The 16,771-nt window shown below is 40.9% G+C and overlaps 1 protein-coding gene across 3 annotated transcripts in view; it reads right to left on the bottom strand.

Moving 5' to 3' along the window:
- The window catches only part of BRF1 (BRF1, RNA polymerase III transcription initiation factor subunit), a 172,774-nt gene that overhangs the window by 109,609 nt on the left and 46,394 nt on the right, over positions 1-16,771 (bottom strand). The gene's annotated exons all lie outside the window — the stretch shown is intronic.

The raw sequence follows: 16,771 nt of genomic DNA, 5'->3' as shown, positions 1-16,771 counted from the left end.
GGAAGTCAGGATGACACGCCACTTTCACACTGGCTGAACTCCTCAAAGCAGTCTGGTTTAGATATTTTTAATAAAATGAATAGGAAAACATGGAGCTAAACTGATGTGCTGCATAGGTGAATTAAAAAATCCTCGACCCATGCTTTCACCTTGAGAAATGCCTGCACTAAATATAAAAAAGATTCCTACATGTTCATTGTAGCAGAAACCTACATAAGCCATAACAGCACAAAGGTATACTAAATTTGGGGTTTATACTGAATTTGGGTTTTATTAAATAAAGTTATATTATCTAAACTGGGCTTGCCTTATGGTGCATAAATAGCAGCTTATCCCAAATGAGTTACTAATAAAGCATATTACCAAATTATAGAATAATGCATCTTGCACTTTAAAGTACCACTGGGAGAGTGTTCAAAGGAGTGTTTATTTGACAATATGGAAGTAGAAAACTCACATTACGTCCTTGGACAGTTACCCAGGTATCTTAGGATATGAACAGACAGAAGCAACTGAGTTAGCACGTCTGAATTTACCAACCTGTGGACAAGATGCATTGTACAAACATGTCTTCACTTCTACTTCCCAGCAATGCACAAGGGAGATATTGCCTTTAGCTGTCATTGGCAGGGTGAGAAGATACTTGCTTAAAAAGAACTAAAAAAAAAAAAAAAAAAAACAAAAAAAACCAGAAAAAGAACTGCAATAGCTTTTCTAACTTTCAAAATATCAAATACTAATTTTAAACACCTTTCAGGGCAAGGGACATTTCATCATACCTTAAAACGAATACAATTCTCAACACGACACATTCCCTGTCAAGGACATAATATACTGGATTTTAAAGTTAAACCAAATTTATGTCTTAAAAAGTGGTCTCTAGAACAAGATTAAATTTGGTCCTTGAACAAGCCTAAAAAAACAGGTGGAGGGAGGAGCTCGCATTGCACAGAAGAAAGACAACAAATCTGAAGCTTTAAAGGCAGCTAACTTTTCAGACAGTTCAATTACGAGAATAAATCTTTGAGATGATCTATTAAGCAGGGAAAATACAGTCACAGGCATTTGATACACTTTGTATTTCATCTACACAAAACGATGGGAAACAAATTATTCCCTTTGGGAATCTGTTTTTCCCAAGAAACTGAAAGGCATAGCCCAGAGGGACTCTCAGCTGTGCCTCAGGACACTGGATTTCTGTTTCCATTTTTGCCACTGCCCGACAAAAAACATTCCATCCTTTATCATGTCTTTATAATGAAGACAACAGTTTCCCCTTTCTTAGTAAAATGCTCTTAAATATTCTGATTATCTTAGTATTGTAACACACATTTTGATCCTGAGGTTCCCAAGTGTCTCCAAAAGATCAGAGAAACAATCTTCCAAATGTATTTCAGCTATAATATCCCAGTAGACAACTTAACTTTATGGTCAACAATTATTTTTCAGACCATCTCCCTGCCTTTGAAAGACCCAAGCTACATCCTGTCTAAACATCCTGCTCTAACTAGTGAGTTTATGATATGCAAATCAACAGAGAGATTTGTCCCCCTGTGCAAAACATGCAAAAAGAGCTTAAGAGCTGAGAGACATCCTCAGCTCCTTATAGTAAAAAGAGATCCAAGAGATATCACAGACTGAGCCCTTCCTTTCAGGCATGACAGTCCTAATGTTCATGCCTCTATTATCCAACACATATAGCTAGGCTCCTCCTATAAGAACTTTAAAATCCTTTATTCAGGTTAACACTTAATTACATTTTGCACCGATTTGCTCTAAAATCACTTTGTAAATACACATATCAATTCTCATTGTTAAAAAAAGATAAAGCAAGTGTCAACTCCTTTGTTATAGGTTACTCATCTTTATGAAAGGATCCTTAAGGAATAAAAGGAAAACCCTTTACTGGGGCAAGGTGTGTGGGGAGAGAGGGTAGGAAGGGGCCAGAATACATATACCAATAGCCTACTGAAAACTCAGGTATTCAGTAAGCAATCTGGTGCAATTCACTTGTCACAGATACTGCAATTCTGTTGGCATTACTGTCAATATTTATTTTACTTAGGTAGGAACTCACAAAGCATCCCGAAACAATGCTGCACAGCATCAGTTAGTGAACAAACTGAAACTAATTTACTTGCAAATGGCATTTCTCACGTTCTTAAAAGTTAACAACTTTCATTAGATGGCTTTAATCAAGATGGAAAATGTGGTATTTTCCTGAAGTGTCATTTTAAACTTTTATCCCTGTATTATCTTCTTTTGAATGCCGTCGCAATGGCAAGCACTTAATCTCACGTCTCTCTTACAGCACAGAGACTTCTCTGTCATTATCAGTTTTTAAGGAGCTGTAAACTTATCTCAGCTGCTGGAATTCTTCATGAGAGAAAGCAAAAAACCAAGCCAGTAATGATGTACATATCATCTGCCTCTGGGAAAATAAAAACTGCCAGTGATATGCTGGGAAAGATCTCCTTAGACGCCTTTCACACAGTCTTGCAGTAGTTTTATTGTAACCTAGCAGTGTAATTGCAAATAACATTCTCCAGTATGCTGACGGCAAGCTCCTAAAATACAGCTCTGTTCTGAACAACAACTGAGAATGCTATTGTGAGTCTCATGTTTACAGCTGCTCACTGATTGTGTCATATTTGCAAAGCTTTCAAGAAAAATGATAACTTTTTTCCCCACCACTGAGATTTATAAATTCAGCCTAGAATTTTGCCTAACAAGTTCAAGGCAATGCCAGAGCTAGCGAGCCTGCAGAACTCGCTCCTCTTCCCAATTTTAGCTTAAAATTCCAAGGGGTTTAGCCAATATACCTTGAAAAGTATATTCCAGTGCCTTAGCAAAATTAAACAGAAGAGTAATATATAAAACAGGGCTGCTACAGTATGGGAGGCAGCAGTAAGAAGTATAGATCCACATGGGACACAAACATATCAACACTGGACAAACAAGTCGTTTTGCTTCCCTTCTGTGCCTCATTTTCTCCAGTCAGAAGACGAGGATTGCAATACCAACCTGCTCCATAAAATGCCATAAATTCTACACCTCCATCACCAGCAGACTGAGCTGGGAGGAAGCAAATTGGAGTTACAGTCCTGCTGCCACAACTGTTTACATATCAGGTCAACAGAATCATATATAATAAACATACTAGTAAGAAAGGAAACACACAGGAATAGCCTTAGAGGAAGAAACTGAACTAGGCATACACTCTCTCTAAGCCTGGCCATTCACCTACAAAAGCTTCCACTTGTTTGCCTTTCTCCTGGCCCCACAGCTCTTGCATTTCAGACTGCACAGCAACAACAGCTTCAAAAGGAGAACAGGCAGGATCTTGCCCTGACTACCCTCTTGGCTTTTAACTCCCCTTATGGAAGCGAATCTGGGGTCTGTGCAAGTCAGGAAGAGCGTTTAGTCACCGCTCCTTTAAAAAAACCCTTAAATTAAATCAATGAGCACCTGTCGTGTTGCCCATGACAAAGACAGATCACTCTGGACTCTGGGCAAAGAGAAATTCTTCATCCAGAGCACAAGCCAAAAAAACTGCCCTGTGGACTGACAGTTCAGCTGCACCCTTGTGCAAAGTGGCATCCCAACCAACACCAGCTCAGGGCCACTGGCACTGCAGTGGATGCTGCTCATCTTGACTTCAGCAAAGCTGAACACATGGTCTGCCACAGTGCTCCTAAAGCCAAGTTGTTGAGACATCATGGCCTGCCTTGCTGGCCTAGAAGACAAGCATAAAATTGGCTGGACTGCCAGGTTTGAAAGGCTGTGACTAATAGTACAAAGTCCAACTAGCAGAGAGTAACTGAGAGTGTCTCTCAGGGTCAGCACTGTCTCCATGAGCAGCAAAGCATCGAGGCAGAGGCTCCCTGGGCAGCTCTGCAGGTGGCACCAATTTGGGGGAGCAGTCCTGCGTCACAAGGTGGGGCTGCCACTCTGAGGGATCTCAGAAGGTTGGAGAACCAGGCTAACATCTGTCTTTGAACTTCTTGAAAAGCCTCACACACTTGACAGAGAACAGGCTGGGACTGACCAGGCAAGGAACAACTTTTGCACAAAGGAGGTGGAGGTCCCCATGGAAAAGGGTGTATGTATCACGCCTTCTCTGGCTGCTGGACAGCTGGTGGACAATGCTCTGCATTCTCTTTCCTCCCATCCTAGAACCTCTCAGTAGGAAGGACTGTTGTAGTGAAACACTCCTCTCAAGCTACGTTTCTTTGAAGCTTCTTTTTCTGAAGCTGTCCTCATGTTCTGACCTCTCAGCCGACGGTCCTGGGTCCTGATTGTGCTCTCAACTTCTCCTGCTGAAACAGGAGAAAAGTGACCAGTTCACAGCTCTGCTGGGAGAGCTGCCAACATGATCAGCAGAAACCAAGGACTGGAGCATTCTCTTGTTTCACCATTGAATGACTGTGAGAAACAGCCCAGACACTGAAGCCACCCATTCAAAGTCTGAGGAATGAGTACAGCAGCAGTCAATACTTGAGTTGCTTTCCTCTGCCACAGTAAAAGCTTAGAGTCTACGTGGATGATAATAAATATTAAGCTGAGCATTGACAAAAATATTTTTCGACTGAAAAACTATAATCTGAATATGCACTGGAAATAATTATTGGCAATGAACTGGGTCCTCCAGATGTGACAAGAATGCAGTGATTTGGGAGTCCCTCAGAGGGACTCTGCAGCACAGATGCAGTCCATCTGGTACACTCTCTAGAAGACTGATCCTTTAAGGACCAAAAATTTTCAAATAGAGAAGAAAATTCAACCTGGATTCTGCAGAAGTTAACAGTACTCAGGTGGGAAAACCAAACTTTCAACTCCAGACAAGAATAGAATAGAATGTTCTCTGATTCCAGGTACCAAGTGAGAGGTAGCAGCTGAAAACTCCCAGTGTCTCTTTAAAAGAAGACTTCTTCAGTAATGACTAAAAATTGTTTTACATTTCTTTCTTCATTTCCCTGGAGGTCAAGGATGGTCTAGTGGCAATTTCAATGGCAAATTTCAAAAGAAACGGTCTCAATTCAGACAGCCCAGCTCTTTCGTCCAACAGCAAAAGTCACAGAAAAACATCTATAATCTCACAGCCTTTGGAGCTGAACAGGCAGAACTTCGTTACTCTGAAGCCATGGATTCATTAAGGAAGAGAAAAAAGTGTATTTTTAATGCAACTAGAAGGGGGCAAAAGCCTTGGAAAGTGAGGACACATTGGTACTTTCTCAGAAACAAGCAGGTTCAGGTAACCTCTCAAATTTTCTGCAGTCTGACTGGAAACACCAGCTCATTGTTTGCCCCAGAGTAGTGCCACACATTACACTACCTGAAATGACAATGACAACTTAGTTTCCCCTTGGAAACTGCAAGGCCACTACAAGAACAATAAAAAGTTAAAAGGACCAATTGCAGAAGGAAAAATACTGTAAAACAGATAAATTGAGAATTCTTCCTGACAATAAGACAGAGGCAATGTTTGGGGTTCTGGTTTTTATTTAATAAAGGCTTTCCCATTTCTGTTAGTACTAACAGAATGTCATGTTGCTGAATATGCAGTTTTACTGCATATAAAAACCTGCAGTTTTCTCTTCATATTAAAAAGATCATAGCCTATTGTAAGTTACACACTATTTTTTGTTCACACTAAAACGCTTTTTTTTCCAGTCTATATATTTTCCCTCTTTCAAAATTTGCTTTCTGTCATGACATATGACAACTTAAAATATATTGTTCACTATTCCTCCTTGCTTACCAATACAAAAGGAATCTGAAGAGCATTCCAATTTCTACTCCCTGTCAAGGCATAAGCCAAGACTTTACTTTTGGCAGACAAGCAGCTCCTTCATTGAAGAAACAGCTATATATCTCCATTTAAAAATACTGATTAGCAAATCTCATAGCACTTTACCAACACACGCAGTCAAAACATCACTGAGACTACTGTGTTTCTCTCAAACTGGAAGGATGTTGAAAACTTAAATGATTCGCTTACAGCTGATCTGAAGATGAGAGCTCCGCAATTTATGTTTTATTGTCAAATGTTTAAAGGATTAAATCTAAATAAAATACACAATACACAGGCTTCAAAGCACACGTTATCTTCAACATCTTAATTCCAATTAGCAAGTCAAAATAAAGAAGACATGGGGAACATCTGGCTTCAAAAGCAAAGCTCTGGAAGAAATCAAGATTTTGGTTGTTTTGGGTCTCATTTAAGGCTGCTATTTTCCCAGACTGCTGAAACTGGATAAGATGGAAAGATTATTCTCTCTCTCAAAGAGGGGAAAATAGCAGACATACCACCATGTGATTGAGTATTACATCATTCATACTTACAACAATACTGAGCCAGTCTGGCAGTTAAACTTAAAAGACATTTTCTTTTGCCTTCGAGGAAGGACATGGACTTGCTGTAAAGACAGACTAACAGGGAAAAGGTTAGAAAAGGCTCAGCTCACAATTTTACTTGGCATGAGATTACAAAACGCTAAAAATCTCTCATTGAAAAGCATTTCCAGTTTGAGGTTTGTGTACGAACACTACGTCATGCAAACAAAATCCCAGTGAGAAACATCTAAAGAAAATAAGAGAGCTCTTCAGATGTACTTTCACCAGAATTTAAAAGGCTTATACTTCATTAGGATGTGAGAAATCACTATCAAGACCACTTTCAAGATATGAGGCCAGGCCAGGTGTGAGAATGAATCCTGATTTTACAAAACAAATTTGATGGGTAATATTGTTTCTCTGATATACCTTCACTTTGTTCTTATGACATCAAAAACTGCAAGACAGAAAAAGCTGCATAAGACTTAAGAATATGATGAACATGGACACAATTTGTGAAGACCTCAAGCTAAAATATTTGCAGATAGCAAGCACAGAAGGGCTTATAGGTCTCAACGCACTGGCTTTTGTTCACCCTATTTTGCATTACTGATCTTAATTAATCTAATAATATGAATTTGTGTTCTAAGGCAGCGTTCTTACTGCATTAAAATTCAAATACACAATCTTCTACTTTAATGAAGGAGAGCATTTAATTTTCTAATTGACTTCTAAAGTATTAAAATGCATAAAATATTAGTGATGGCTACAACCAGGAATATTTTTAGTGATTGGATCAAAAACATCAAGCATAATTCATCATCTTTGCTATCAGGATTTATTTAAACAAAGCATCAGGTAACGCTTTTTGTCTTTTCTTTCTTCTTTTTTTTCTTTTCTTAAGAGGGGGGTGGGGAGGCAGGGAAGGAAGGGGAATCGGCTCCTCCACATCCCAGAGCATATCCCACATATCCTCTGACAAAAGCAAGAATGTGCTACACAATGACCGGCTGTACCACACTGGTTTTTATTTAGCTGGTGTTAGCAACATATTAGCTCCCATCAGCCCAAAACACCACCCAGTCATAATGCTGGTTTTGCTGACATAAGCCCCAAAATTCAGATGCACAGATAAACCTCCGTATTAAGCAGACAGCCAACCTAATTATTTCCTCTTTCAAACAAGCTTTAAGAAGATTGTTAAATATTTATTTTCACAAGCATGCAAGGATTGCTGAAGGTCAAAGACATGAGAGGTGTGATCCCTTCCTTATCATCCCTCCTTTGTACTTATTTCCCTGGAAGGAGGCCTCTGTGCCATCACATTTCCCTCCCCTCATCCATCACCCAGAACTCATCCTGACGTTGTTCCCATCGTTATTCCCCATGTCTCTACCACCACGTTTCAAGCATCACCCTCTCTCAGTGCTGCCACTAAGGGCTGTCCCTCGTATTTTTAATCTGGTATTACTGATGCCTTTGTAGCTCTCCAGTTCCCTGCTTCTGGTTCTTGTTTCACCTTTGCCATGAGAATGTCTCATCACTTCAGACACCCCAAACTGCAACCTAATGACTAAGAGGACGGACCATGCAATTAATTTCATTAATTATTATTTTTATGCATGCAATAACAGACCACTATTTAGAAATCTGGCTCAGATGCTTCTGCTGGGTTACACAAGGCCCGACATGGTGATGGAGCACAGGGCTGCCAAACAATAAACACTTTTCCTACCCACCCATCGTGTAATTCAAGCCCACAGCAAAAAAGGCTTCAGTGGACCCAATCCAGAAGCCTAGAGAGTAAGGCCTGTCCCTTCATTTCAAAGGGTTAGGGTGATGTCTGGTTTTGTCCCAACACAGAAAGGTATGATGGGCAAGAGCAAAGGATCTCCAGAATTATAACAGTGTAGGTGCAGCAGTTCTATTGACTGCAGACCCCAGGGTTTTCAGCAGTCATAGAATATCCTGAGTTCGAAGGGACCCACAAGGATCACTGAAGTCCAACGTCTGGCCCTGCACAGGACACCCCAAGAGTCACACCACGTGCCTGAGAGCACTGTCCAAACACTTCTTGAACTCTGTCAGGCTTGGTGCTGTGACCACTTCCCTGTTCCAGTGCCCAACAACCCTCTGGGTGAAGAACCTTTCCCTACCATTCAACCTAAACCTCTCCTGACACAAGTTCAGGCCATTCCCTCAGGTCCTGTCACTGGTCACCACAGAGAAGAGATCAGTGCCTGCCCCTCCTCTGCCCCTCAGGAGGAAGTTGTCACTGCAGTGAGGTCTCCCCTCAGTCTCCTCTTCCAGGCTGAACAGACCAAGTGCCCTCAGCCGCTCCTCATACGGTTTCCCCTCAACGTCCTTCACCATCCTCGCTGCCCTCCTTTGGACGCTCTCTAAGAGCTTTATATCTGTTTTATATTGTGGCACTCAAAACTGCACACAGGACTCGAGGTGAGGCCACACCAGTCCAGAGCAGAGCAGTCATACCCATCGATGTGCTTTGAGAAAGAATTGTCCAGAGACTTGAAACACACTGCTCTGCAAAGCAATGAAGTATTTCTGCAGACAGACTTCAGAAGAGGATTATTTTGACCTTTACTGTTCAAAATTTCCCTTTAATGAGGAAAAACAAAGCTATCAAAACCAGCCAAAATCTGTAATCTTGCTAGGCCATCTTGTGACCTTGTCCCCCTCTCTATCTCTGCAGATGCTTTGTTTAATGCTGCAGTATGGAAAAGCTGACAGTTTGAGCCACCTGCTGGGTACCAACATCCTGAAAGGAAAAAGTTGGTCACCCCTCTACACAAAAGCTGAGGAGAATTTCGTCAGCAAATTCAATGGGGCATGATCAGGTCTCCCCCTCCCAGCACCAGAGGTCAAGTTCTATTTTATCCTGAGTTAGTAACAAGTGAACAGAAAAGCAGATTTTCAGAGTGTGCAGTTCTTAAACAAAACATTAGCCTGAACACACACACATACACACAAAATTACAGTCCTCCTGCTTCTTTTGGATGATATATTTAGAAATCCTATTAGCTGGAGAGATCAACATTCTTATCTGAATTTCCAGGATGCTGTAACATGTGAAATTAGAGCAGCTCTCTTAAGTGGGTCAATTATCACTACTGCACTTACAGCAGCTTTTCCCCTCCCTCCCTGCAGCATCCATAATGGGCATTTAGCACAAGGATTTAAACAGTCAAATGTTGAGTTGACACACACCACAATGTAAAGTTCCCTTCCCCTTTTGTATTTTCAGAATCTTAAAGGAACAAAGAAAATCACCCAAGTACAGAATCTCCACATTAAAATTACAGTCTCCCAGTGGAAAGCTTCGATGACTTCCAGAGCAGGGCACCCTGCAGGATAATACCAGTCAGCAATCACACTCACTGTTTTCCTGCCACATCTGAGTCATGCACAAGGAAGGTTTATGGCTTTCCCCCTCCCCCGCAAGGGACAAGAGGAGAACCTGACAGCCACTAACCATCTCCCCAGCCCTGTCCCCCAGGGTGCAGGGCCACACAACCACTTTGAAATGCTTCAGGCTATTTTCTACTCCAGAGAGAATTCTCTTTAGAAGACACTGCAAACCACCAGACACAAGTGGAACCACTCAAGTACCCCAGCACCACTTCAGGCACTACAAAGACATCCAGAGCAGACTGAGATATGGCACGGGACCTGGGGAAACACAGGCTCTTCTGCAATACAGCTGGAGGTCAGGTGAGACACCTGGGAGTGACACAGCCCCGGGTCCTCCTGCCTCACCCATCCATGAGCACAGGAGCAGCCCTGGCAGTGAGGGGATGCAGCAGGGAAGAGAACGGAGCCACGCAACGGAGCAAACAATGTCAACAAGCACATGGAAAGGAAAATTTACTTTCCCACCAACTGGAAACACAAAACACCTCATTCTCTCAGCACCACACTTGCTTTATATGTATCTCTTTATAGGGAAAAAATGTGTAAGGCATTACTGAGAGGGAAAGATATGATTCTCCCTCACTCCATGGAAAGGGAGACTGGATATTCAGGCTTTAGGTCATGAGCCCTGCTGTTGAAATCCAGCAGTCCCAGCCCTGGCTGGAGGAGGGGGTGGTGGGGAGAAATTAAGGTGCAGAAATTTAATTTCTATTGCTGTCCCTGGCTGCCCTCTTCCCTGCATCTCCAGTATTTTCTCCTGTGGTACCAAAAAGGAATGATCACACAAGCCAAGCATTACCAAACACCTAACTCTTTGGAAATCGATGCAAATAACATGGGGCAACAACAGCCACACCCTATTTAAGGCAGCAATTTTTTATTAAGAGATTGAAACTCTTCCACCTAAAATCTATCCACTCAAAAACACAGTAATTTTAAAACTTCATTTTGAAATTAAATGGACAACGCTCTTCCAAGACTTCAAGTGTGGTCAAACACTGGAACAGGTTTCCTGAAGAGATGTTGATGCCTCCAGCCTGTCAGTGTCTAAGAGGCATTTGGACACTGCCCTTAACAACATGCTGTAACTTTTGGTCATTCCTTAATTGGTCAAGCAGTTGGACTGGATGATTGTTGTAGGTCCCTTCCAACTGAATATATTCTGTTCAACTTTGTATGAAGTAAGATCTTGGCATCCTTTACCTCACACCAAAACAAAATTATTGAAACGAAGTAACTTGCCTTAGTAAACATTATACGTATTTTAACTACACAATTTAAAATCCATTTTTATTCTTTTATCTCCTAGTCACACTCAACATATTTTCAATGCAACAGTAGTTAATGAAAAAAAAGTAAAAGGTCAGCCACTAAAGAGAAAGTCCTTAACCAAAGAGAAATAGAAGATGGTTTTATTAACCTCCCTAGCCACAGCTCTGAAATTTTCTTGATTAAAGCCTCATTTCAAAAGTTAACTTTTTAATCAGTAACACTAGGGCCTGCTGGCTCCAGGAAGTTTTAGTGGAGGTCAAAAGATTGCTGGAGATCTAATTTTTCATTTCTAATAAAAAAGGAAGTCTTGCCCTTTTCCTTGCAAAGACAGACCTTGAAGTGTTAGTAGAGAAACAAAGAATGTATCCACCAAAGGTTCTCATGGCAAGGCTATACAAAGCTTCCCAGGACAGCATGGCAGCCAACAGAGCCTCCTAATGCTCGAGAGGGAATTAGCTGAACTTCTCCTGCAAAGACCAACACAGCAGAAAAGCTCAGTAGCTGCTACCTAACCAAGGATTAAAGAGACCAGTTCCTTATTCCATCACAGATTTTCTGGGTAACTCTGAATGTGTCACTTAGCCTCAGTCCTGCACCTGGAAATGAAGATAAATACTCTCAACTTCCCTTACTGTGACATGAAAATAAACACATTAAACCAGGAGACTTTCAAATAGCTTGGCAATAAAGTACAAGTACTGCAGACAGATAGGAAATAACAAAGTGCTGCCCCATTCAGATGCCCTTTTTTTTTCCCAAAACCTTCTTGCCTGCTGGGATCCGGCAATGCCTTCATGATCTTCCCTCAAACAAAAGGGAGGTTCACAGGGCAGAGGAAGCTGGGGAGGAAAAGGGCCTTTTGCTTTCCCACCCAGAGCAAGTTTATATCTGAAAGACTTCCAGGCACCAAACGTTCTCCTGACAGCCTTCTGCTCCCAACGCCCATATTCAAGGTTATTTTTCTTAGACGTTTAGAAGAAATGTTCTTTCACAAGCAGCTCAGAAGAGAGGCCTCACTTGGCTGCCTTGGTCTGACCCTGGGAGGATCCCACCTCTGTCCTTCGACTCCTCACAAAGCCACTGAAGACCACCTGAGTCACTCAGCCTCAGACTCAGGAGCCTGCACAGCCCCAGGTGGAGGGAAGGGCTCAGCAAGCCCCTCCAGCACTGAGACTGATGAGCTTTACTGGGGTGGGGGGAGAACCTGCCCTGAATTTACCTCAAACAGAGGGATATTTACACAGGATAGCTGGTGAGGGAACGTTGCAGGGATTCTACTCATGTGGGAAAGGTTTTATTTACTGTGCTCTAACAAGACAGGATTTGGTTTACAACTAAGGGTGCATTTTTCAGAGAGCTTCAAAGAAAAATAATAAATAACTAAAAAAGGTGCATGTGTGTGGGATAAAAGACATTTACCATGTAAAATGCTGCTATAAAAGACCCCAGGTGGTAATGCTGAAAAATATTACACAGAATAGTGGACAGTTGTACAGTTTTTTTAACAGTTGTGTATAGTAAAAGGATTACAAACAGAATGAAGTGTTCCTAGATTAAAACAAACTGATATCCCACCTGGAAAATCCTGGCCAGGCTCTCATTGTTCCTGAGTGACCCTGGGGCAGCCACAGGTTACAGCTGAGCCCATAAGTCACTCAAACACCCTGCCTGGCTCTTCCCAAGTTCTCTCTCTTGGGAACGGCGGGACCAGCTAAAGAGCCCTTTGTTTCCATTCAAACATATGTAGGTGTGGAAAAGCTGTTCAAAGCATTAAAGAGAAACAACTGAGGACTGTTACTATTCCAAGAAACAAATTAAAATCCAGAGTCTGAAATACCGGGAGTGCTGGCAGTGCCAGATGAAGTCAGACATCACTGGAAAGGCTCAGCACTGCTCAGTCCCTGCGAGGGGGACAACAGGTTCAACAGGTTCCATCAAACCTGAGGATTTTAAAAATCACTATCTCCCTCAGATGTACTTTTTCATTATATCTTTACTTCTGACACTGATAATATAGACACTTTCTAGAAAGAGAATAATAAATCAAAGTTTTTATAGGTAACTCATCAAAATGATGGAACACCTCCCCAGCTCACCTAATGGTTTGTAAGCCGTTCTCCCTCGAAACCATTAACACTGACAAGTAATATAAGAAGGCAAATGAAAAGCTATGCCAAAGTTGCTGCATTGTGGGGTTTTGTGTCACATAAACTAATAAAAACCATAAACTGATATAAATCAACTCACATCTCAAATAATAGATATAAAACTTTCTAACGGTCTGTAAATAAAAGACGCACTTCGGATAAACCAACTTTTATGGTCTCTTTAAGTTCCAGAACCACTTTCTCAGATCAAAAAAATTTGCATTACCAGAATATTTTGCATTTTTGCATTAATTAAATAACGCATAAGAATCAAGGAGAACATAATGTTTTCCTATTTCAGGCTGAGGTTTATTCAGGCATAATTCATACTGCACCAGTAGACTTGGCTACAATATTCCTCACATTTTCACAGAGGCCGGCTGGTGACATGCACATTATGAAAAAAAGAAGAATAAGCAGATAATCACGTCAGATAAATACATTCCACTCCCTCCAACTGAACTTGCAGACACAATCAAATTCTGTTTTCCCTCTGGAAATGCTTCCCACTCCTTCGGTTCTGCCACAAGAATACAACATCTCCTGCCACTCTGGTCCCTGACTACATCCCACTGCACCTCCCCAGGCCACATCTATTCTTTGCTCCCTCTACCATACTGGTTTTTAAGAAACATGATGTCTTCTATTTCAGAGACTAATTTGTTCCCAGGTTACAACTCTTGCCTCTCTGACTCCCAATCCACTCTGTCAATTTATCTGGGCCACCCAAAGCCTGTGAGCTGTCTCTGAGCTCTTAGGATGCTGCTGCCCTTTGCCATTTCTTCCACGTCACCTCTTTCCTCTAAAATACATTTTCCAATCTTCAGCCTTTAACCTCCTTTTCTAAATTTCTCACAAATTTCTTCGTTAGAGTTCTAGAACAAACACAATGACAACGAATACTTTAAACTCAGGAAATCTACTGAGCAGTGCATACAAATCTTCAGCTGTTACAAATACTGCACATCCTTGGTACAGTGTTATAAAGTGCACTGCTCCTCTTTTCAAGCCCTCTGGAAGCTCCTCCACAAGACCAAAACCAATGGCAAGTTTATCACCCTGAACAAGCATCTTCATTCTTGTTAAAGCACTTTGTCACCTGCCTGTCCTCTACACCTGCTCTGGGTCCCTCAGCCCCAAAGGCCCTGCCTCCTGTACCACATGTCTTTATTGACAGAATTAAGCTGGGACCAAATATAACATGCTGATAACGATCATCATAGTTAATCTATGGAGCCTTGAAGGTATTCTAATTTCAAAGGTCAGCAATGTGAATCTGTAGCCCTCAGGTTTTCAAGTTTCTCATGAAAGGATAAGATACCAGAAAAAGGAACTTATATTTCAACGTTCAAGAGTCTGTAACTTATTTGGGGTTTGTTTTTCAAACTATACTGGACTTTAAATACTGATAGAAAACAAAAAAAAAATCCCAAACCCACAGCTGAACACAGGCAGAGGCTGACTCAACTCCCTCTCTCAAAGTGACATGGTTAAATTCTTAATATCAGCTACAAAATTAAGTTTATCTAATGGATTTTTTAAAAAGTAAACACTAAAAAAATTGAGCCGTATGGTCATGCACTTCAACTTCTTGATTCCCAGGCAGCACAGCAACCATGCAAGTGAGGGTGGAGTACTTTGTGATACTCATATAGAAAGACAGAGCTTGTCTTTGCAGTCTTATTCGTACTTTACCCCTAGTATTTCATGTGAAGTATCACACAGGATATTATCTCCATTTAACAAAGAAACCTGGGAAATTAATTTAGGTATTTATGAAGTGTCAACAAGACAGTACATCTTGCACATAACTTAGATACATGCTGAAATGCTTAAAAGAAGGATAAAAACCAATCAAATAGTTTTTGTTTTGTTTGCTAGAAATGTCAGCCACACTTGCTGCACAGATGGCTGTGCATTACAGGGTACCTATCTGCCTCTTACAGCCTGTGCTGCTTCAAATGCTGTTTTATCACTAGCAGTGGGAAGAAATGGATTTGCATATTATGGCTGGGCTATCATTCAGTAATATCAAATGACAACTATAAATAAATTACTTTAAAAATGTGACACGGGCATAAAAAAAATAAATCAGAACATGAAAGGGACCTTAAAGATCATCCCATTCCAAGACCCCCGCCACAGGCAGGGACACCTTCCACTAGACCAGGCTGCTCACAGCCCCATCCAGCCCGGCCTTGAACACTTCCAGGGATGGGGCATCCACAGCTTCTCTGGGCAACCTATGCCAGTCCCTCACCACCCTCACAGTAAAGAATTTCTTCCTAATACCTAATCTAAACCTATCCTCTTTCAGGTAGTTATCTGAAAAATGTATTACCAAAATATTTGCAATACTTTAAAATCGACACTGTCTTTATGGTAATGATGGAGTGGTACTGTTCCAAACTCACACAGAGACTTTATATCAGGAAAGATCAGGGTAACAGGCAAACCTTCCTTTTAATTCCATTATTCCAGCAAAACCGCATTTTTTTAAACACCCAAATGCAATGACCACAACACTATCAGAAAGCACCAGTTATAGAATACTGAACACAGTTTTTGAAACAACCAAAAAATCATCTCAGTCTTAAAAGGAAAGCTAAGCTGTCCAACTGCAAAAATGTAGAATGAGAGCAGCAATCTAGAAAAAGCATCAAATCAAACAGAATACTGATGATATGCACATACTGCTTTAAAGTAGAAAATAACTAAAATAACACAGAATCATAGAATATTTTTCATAGAATATTTATCACAGAATGATAAAATGATAGAATGGTTTGGGTTCAAAGGGACCTTAAAGATCATCTCATTCCAAATCCTCTGCCGTGGGCAGGGACACCTTCCACTAGACCTGGTCACCCAGAGCCACATCCAACAGAAGTAATTATTTGCTACTAAACCCTGAATTCCAGGAACTGAAACACAACATAAAAGAAATAAAAATATATAAAACAAATTAGTTTGGATGGTCATCAGTATTTAAAGCTTATATGGATTTTAATTAAGTTCTCCAGGACTAAAACAGGGATGGCAGAGCAAGGAGTACTCACTTGCAAATCTGCCCTGTGTGCGGTTCCACTTTCAGCCACTGATTTCCTGTATGATCTTTGAGCAAATTTCAGAATTTATCAGACATCTCTAAAACAGAAGTGATACCTCTAAATCCTTCCTTTAAGTATTAAAAGAAGGAAATCCAAATATGTTGATGGAAAACCCACTGAAACTCTATTCTGTTCTTTGATGTTGGCACTGCAGGATGTTTGGGGTTAACTGTCATTTGGTTTTAAATGAAAAACAAAATAAACAAAAAAACAGTCCACAAATAATAATTCCAAGCAAAGCACAAGGAAAGTGCAATTTTATACTTGAAGAAAATGTTGAAAAAGAAGAAATTTAGAGTTACTGAAGGGAGGCAGAGTGACATTTATACCATTAAATACTAAGTATTGTACATTTAGAAAGGGAACAAATGTACTTGAACCACAGGAAACACTCCCATTCACTTCATTGTACAAAACCAGCAGTGATCAAGCTAGCTCTTAAACACTTACCTCTTCACATTTTGAAACAAGGTC

Source organism: Corapipo altera, unplaced genomic scaffold, assembly GCF_003945725.1.
Source record: "Corapipo altera isolate COAL_440 unplaced genomic scaffold, ASM394572v1 23, whole genome shotgun sequence".
NCBI classification, from domain to species: domain Eukaryota; kingdom Metazoa; phylum Chordata; class Aves; order Passeriformes; family Pipridae; genus Corapipo; species Corapipo altera.
The sequence above is the reverse complement of the archived record's forward strand: the minus strand, read 5'-3'. Positions and strand labels throughout refer to the sequence as shown.